Here is a 7,669-nt window from a genome sequence, read left to right as displayed (position 1 = left end):
TATTAATAAAATTAACAAGTTTTTGTACAAGCAACACCCTATTTTGCAAAAAAATATAAAATTTGAATACAAATCAATAAAAAATGGAATGCGATTTCAAATTTGAACGCAATTCTTTATTACATTTTTTCCTTTTAATAAAAATTTTAAGTACACAATTTAAAGAAAACTATAAGTTTAATTTAGAACTAAATTTTTGTATTTGAGAAATAATCATGTATGTTAAATAAATATATTAATAAATATAAAATAAATAATATGATGTTCGAAAATTTTCTTACTATCATATAACGCAAGTAAGTACCGCGTACATAATTAAAAAATATTTTGAAAATTTCAAAATTTGAAAAAATAATAAAAGTTTAATAATCAATGATATTTTTTGATTGAATTGCTATCTTTTAACAAAATTATGTGAAAATTTAATAATAATATTAGTATATATGGAATGATTTGCAATTTTATATTTAAAATGAATTTTTAATTTCCATTTATTTTCAGTTAAATTATTCAATTAAATTCTTTCGGAAATATTAACATTAAAAAATAAATTTATAATTTTTTTTATAAAATTTCAAAATAATTATTTTGTTTATTTTTAATGAGTAAAAATGCTAATTTGGTGCATTTTAATTCTATAATATTACAAATAATTTAATTTTTACAAATAAATGCATAAAAATAATTCATATGTAAAAACATATTATATTCATAATGTAACTAAAGAAATTCATAAAAAAATTTATAAGTAGTTTTAATTCTGGCTGCTTGGCTAGATAACCATAATAAATTGGTAAATATTTAAAATCAATTTTAGCCCAGAACAAAACAAAAAAAAATACATATTTAGAAGATTATTTACTACACATAAGGAAAGTGTATTTCTTAATATTTTTATATGATAATGGAATTTTATATATTCCATAATTTTTATATTCAATTAATATTTGACTTTCAGTGATTTAAATAATGAATTCGGAATGCATTGCTATCAATATTATTATTTTTCTTGGTAACATTTTAATGGCTTTTTTTTCCCTCCACAATTTTTAATATAATTTATAATATAATAAAATTTATTATAAATAATATTAGTTTTACATTTTTTTATCTTATTTTTTTAGTTTAATTCAGTGATGGACAAAATTATTTATTATAAATTCTTAATGAAAGTTAGAATTTTCGTTATTCTTTATTCAAATAATTTTCATTATTGTAATATACAGGTAGAAATATTTAAAAAAAAATTATTTAACATTTTATAAAGATAAAATATTTTCATTAATTTAATAAAAAGTAACATTATCATACAAAAACTGATTAAAATTTTATTAATAAATTGAATTAAATGTTGAAGGATGCTTGTTAAATATAAAATTTGATTTAAAATTTGATTTCGTATTGGGATATTTTTTCAAACACTAGACGACAATACAGTTTATTAAGTCTATATAGTTAATACAATACAGTTTAATAGTCAATAAATCACAACGGCCGATTAATGTTTGAGAAAGATCCCAATATGGACTCATAATTTATTTTCAAACTTATTAAATTGTATTGCTTTATTAATCCAAGCGCTTGTTGGTGGTTATTTCGTACAATTACATTTACATGATCTATTCTTTAAAATTAAATTTGTTCAGTTTGCTAAAATATTTTATTAAGTACATTATTTATTTTGGTGTTTTAATAAGAAAACCTAATTTATTTTGATTTTAAGAAACCATAGAGAGCAAACTGCCAACATAAAAGATTAAATTCAATAATTTTCAAAATATTGGAAAAGAAAAACAAATTTTTATACAAATATTCAGTTTTATCTAAGATTTCAGTTACTTATTTATTTAATTAAGAAAATACGAAACAATTATTTGTTTTTCCCTTTTTTTTATTGTAATATAAACAAAATGTCCATCACTCTCAATTGCTATGTACATATTATAAAAACTTTATTTAAATAAAATTTAATTTTCATGATTTTTCATACTTAAGTATGTAGGTATATTGTTGAAATAAATATTTTTTTATGATATATTTCTGTTAAAAGAAAATAAAAATCAATGTTAGAACAAAATATGTAAAAGAAAACCAATATTTTATTAAAAAAAAAAAACAAAAAAATATTATTCGTAACAACTTTTTATAAATGAAAAAAAAAATTAAATTAATTTATAATATTTTAGGCTATGAAATTCACTTAAAAAAACAAAAATTATAAGCACGTTGGTTATAGAGGTCACAAAAAAGAATTTAATAATTAAAATTAAAAAATAAAAATTTATTTTATATTAAATTTAAAATTTACATTAAAAGTTGTTTTGATTTCAACATGTAAATATAATGTTTTGCACAAAAATATTTTTTATAGATTAAAATAAAATTAAAAACATTTAGATGTAATTTTTGCAAAAAAAAAAAAAAAAACAGCAAAATATGAAATTATATTCCTTTTTTTTTCATTCAATTTATTCATAAATAATTAAAATTTAAAATATTATTAAATAGTGCTGCTATATTTGAGAAAATAAAAGTTTGATACTTTTAAGGTTTATTTGTGTCTATTTTTTCAATATAATATAGTTGTGCATTAAGTTAATATAATCTGAAATAAATTAAAAATACGCTCTTAATAAATTAATTCTTATAAAATTAAAATTATAAAAGGAATTTCCCTTTAACTAGTCATAATATATATTTGTCTATATTATAATCATTTTAATACAATTTAAATTTATCTATATTGTAATAAAATTACTTAAAAAATATTAAAATTTTATTAATATTTTTATGAAATATTCATGAATTGTATTTTATCTGTCATCTAATTAATTTTATTTCTATATTTAATATGTTGCATGTGTTATTTAGTTCAATCTTACAATATAGAAATCAAATAAAAGACCAGGTTCTTTCAACAGTAATAACTTCAAAGTACATAAATATCGTATACGTATTGAAAATATTTTTAAATTTTTACAAATTAAATTTTGTTAACAATTAATTAGATAACTTTAAATAATATGTTTGATTATTATGAATAATTTGGTGTATTACTATAATGACTTAGAGACATATTTATTGTTTTTCCTTTTTTTTTTTATAATTTTTCGTAGAAAATTTTCTATTTTAATAGAGTAGATAAGGAACTAAAGCAAACTTAGTACCTTATTATATTTTCCATTATCTGTAATAACTATAAATTCTCCAAATTATCTTGGTTATAAGTTCCTTAATTAAATGAAAACTTTTTTAAATGATTGTTAAGAGAAAATTTATTCGTATATGAAAATTAATAAACTAATTACAAAAAGGTCTCTAAAATTTACAAACATTATCTAAATGAAAAAGAAACATGAAAAGAAAATAAGAAATCATTAAAACTCAATTTTTACTTTATCAATTTTCGAAATTCAAAACAAAAACAAAAATTTTAACAATTATTTGTAATTTTTGGAGAACAATTTATAAAATTTATATTAATTGAATATTATTATTAAGAGTTAAAAATAAATAAACAAAAATTTTTAGTGACCTCCAACAAAAAAATAAAAATAAAGTTTTTCATTTATTAAAAACAAAAATTAAGCTTATAAAATATAATAATAGTCTATTATGAAAAAAAAAATAAATAAATAAAATTATAAAATGTTAAATACTGATCAAAAGCACTGAAAATTATTAAATAAATTATTATGTATGTAAAAAAACAAAAAGTAAGGACTTCCATGACAAATATTTAAAACAAAGGAAACTTTATTTAATGATCACTTAAAAGCAATATTTAAAAAATAAGTTCAATTTTTATTTATATTAAGTATTAAAATATTTAAATATGTATTTTGGTCTTACCATTTTATTGTCTCAAAATAATACTATATATTATTTAAATTGATTTAAAATTATTTGTGATTATTTATATTATTTTTATGATTATAATTAATTATTTTTCTTTTTTTAATTATTTGACAAAATCCTGGGTTAATTACTATTTAACCAACTAATGATTAAAGGTAAATTCAATTTAATTACTTGTACTGCGATTATGTATTTAAAAAATGTTCAAAAATATAAAATATTTTTCTCGTAGAATTAATTATTCGTTCATATTCTGTTAGACGTATTTACTTGAGGTGATGTAGTATTATTTAAAATCAATTAAGGTTTCCAGAGTAGAATACATTTTATTCAGAAAATTAAAAAATTTTTGAATAATATTCCATCATCTGTAGTAGTGAGCCTAAGAAAATATGAACAAATACTTACATGAATTGAAATTGTACTAAGTTTTGGTTTAATATAATAGTTAATTTTACATCTTTTAATTTTACATACATAATTTATTAAAAAACAATTATAAATTGATTCATTCAAAAATTTTGTTTGAATCCACTTCTTGTTACAATATTGTGTTCCTTAGTTTTTAAATCAATTAACTAATGAATCAGAAGCATATGTTAAAAGTTTAGAAATGTGTATGAGATTGGTACCAAATTGAAAAATTCTGAATATTTAATAATTTTAAATTTAGTGCATTTAGAGTTTTCATTATTTAAACATTTTTGATTTGAAACAATTTTTTTTTTGTTTTTTACCATTATATTTATTATTGTAATTTTTCCTATAGTTAATAATTTTTTTTTTATGTAAATTTAAATTTAATATTAATTTAGAAAAAATTAAAATGCTGAAAATATAAAAATTCCCCATTATAATTTTTGAATTCAATAAATTGCTTAATATTGAATATTTGAAAACTTTTCAAAAAATATATAAAATAGAGTTTTTCTTATTTATTATAAGATTAATTTTTTGTTTATTTTCAATAAAACTGAAAGATATTAATTTAATTAATTTTTTTTTATAATTATATTTTTGGTAATAGGCATTAATTTATATTATAATAAATAAATAAAACTAATTATGAAATGAAAATGCAAAATTTTAATATAAAAAGTTGATGATAATTATCGTAAATTTAACAGAATATATTTATAAATTTGAAATATTTTTTTTAAATAAATACATTTTTTTTATTTTAGTTTCTGAAATTTTGTGTTTTACTATAAATATATATCTTTTATTACTTTATAGTTTTATATTTGGTATTTACTTATTATCGGTATCGGCATGGGTCGAAAATTTGGTTTTATTAAGGTAAAAAGTAAAAAAGTGGCAATATACAAGATCGTAAATTAATCGCTGTAATCAAGTATGTATTAGTTATTAAACAATGATGCCACCATTTGAATGGGAAGGGACAGGTGAAGGAAAAATTAGTAAAATTACATAAACAAAAGAAGATGAAAAAAATATACGGTTTAGTAGACAATGTTAAATAATTTTAGCAAGGTTAAATTACAAACCAAACCAACCCCATTTTACACAAAACCCGTACCAAGACATTTCAAGAGGAATCTAATGCATCATACAATCTACTTCAAAGAGCGGCCGATTTGAAGCAAGTATGAGCAGTTATTAAGATAAATTATTGAAGTATGTATGTATATATCATTGTATAAATTGAAAATTTAATCGTTAAGAAATGATAAGATAAAAAAAAGTACGCCTGTCAATAAGATTACGTAAATATGTTTTTTATTACATAATCTTCCAACATTATTCTTTTAAAAATTAAAAGTATATAATATACACAGAAATCATTAATACATGTTCTCATTTAACCAGCACAGTTACCGAATTAATTTACATATTTTGATCCACCTTAATTAAACTTACCACGTTGCTTTTAACATGAATAAATATACATACATGCTTGCTATAAGTATATACAATTCTATTTGTTTATAAAATTTACACGTGATTTCGCAATAAATTACACGTTGATGGGTCGATAAATGTAAACAAAATGTGGTATAGCAAGGCATAATCATTTGTATGTGTTTGTAGATCTAAGCAAAATTAAGCATACTAATAAAATATGCCCAGCATTATTCTTAAAGTAAAAAATTCCAATGTTATACTATTAAATATTTTGCCATTAAAATTACCGTGATTAAAAAACATGTCAAATATGTAAGTATGACAAGAACTTGTAAATGTGTGGAACCCGTGTATTTAAAAAAATGACTTTTGTAATTGACATGCGCTTTCATAGGCGAAATAAAAAAAAAATTAAATTCGTTAAAATTCCTGTTTTCGCTTCAGTTATAATCAAATTTTGCAATTCTCCATTTCTGCCTTAACAAATTGAAAAAGAGAAGACTTTTATAAATAAGCTTTTCTCTTCAAAAATAATGTAAAGTCGGTGTGTGCTTACATTCACAAAATAAAATTATTATACATTGATTTATTTTGCATTTACACTTATTTACAATGAATCTGTGAAATCCCGTTATTGCTTTTATAACCGTACATTTTGTTATACCTTTTATATGTCTTTCATTCTTTTGTTCACAAATTTATTAATACCTTTTTTTCGACATAAAAAATTACTTTTTAAAATTTTCGTTATATTTTGAAAAATCACAGTAATGATATCAGAATTTTGAATTTTCGTTCATAACTATTACAATAAAATTATACTTACCTTAACGGAGCTACTTTAACGGTGTTGCGAACTTGCAATACTAAAATTACAACAAATATTCGTAAAAAAGATTTTTTTGAAAATTAATTGCAATTTCTATTTTGTTTCAATCCTTCCTTCTTCAATGTCAAATGTTCATTAAAAAGCATAATATTTTGACAGATAATTTTAAAATTCAAAGAAAGGATATTTCCTCCAAACAACATAAGAATAGAGTCATACCCATATATTTAACTTTTAAGATACATATTTTATCTTCACAGAACAATCTCGTTACACTATACCAGAAATTTCGTTGATAAGCTTGGTCATGAATTTTAGACATTTGTTTGCAGGACTAGCAAGTAGTCATGAGAAATAACACAAAAACAGAATTATAACAAAAAATTTTCGAGAAATTTCGAAAAATTCAAAAAAAATAAAGTTTGGTCAAACCAATGGTTTGTATTGTAGCACTTTTCCCTTCAACAAGTCTATGTATACCTATACATAATTTTAATAGTGTATGTTCATTCATATACAAAACTATTTCTAGGATTGCATATATTTAGGATGAACGATTTATGCAGTCTTTGAAATAAAGCAAAAATTAGTATAAAGTGGGGTTAACATAATGCTCGATTTTATGGGTTAATTGCGTATAGAATAAGAAAAATGATTATATTTTTTAATGTCACGGAATTTTCTGTTAGCTTTTTGCGTTTATAGAACTTTGAAAAAACTTGCGATAACTTGAGAGGGGATGGAGATGGAAAACAAATTTCTTCTAACAAAATGAACTATTTGTTAATGTCTAAAATCCTCTAAAATTTCAAGTTTCTACAGGCCGGGGTCTAGAAGAAAAACGAAATCAAAAATTTGGAAAAAAAACGAAATCAAAAATTTGGAACTACGGGAAAAAGTTCCTAGTAAAGATCTATGTACGTATTAAATTTCAGCTTTCTATCTTCAAGGGTGTAAAAGTTTTGTAAACAAAAAAAGTGTCCACGGACTTTTAAAAGTAATAAGCATTTTTTTTCAAAAAATTTTTGGAAAAGTGCTAAAAACAGAAATTCTGATTTTGACGAGCTTTATCTCGAAAATTATGGCTCAGATCAAATTAATTGTAAGAACGAAAAT

This window comes from Condylostylus longicornis, unplaced genomic scaffold (genome assembly GCF_029603195.1).
Source record: "Condylostylus longicornis isolate FDR11 unplaced genomic scaffold, ASM2960319v2 ptg000010l, whole genome shotgun sequence".
Classification (NCBI taxonomy): Eukaryota; Metazoa; Arthropoda; class Insecta; order Diptera; family Dolichopodidae; genus Condylostylus; species Condylostylus longicornis.
This window is presented reverse-complemented; position numbering follows the sequence as displayed.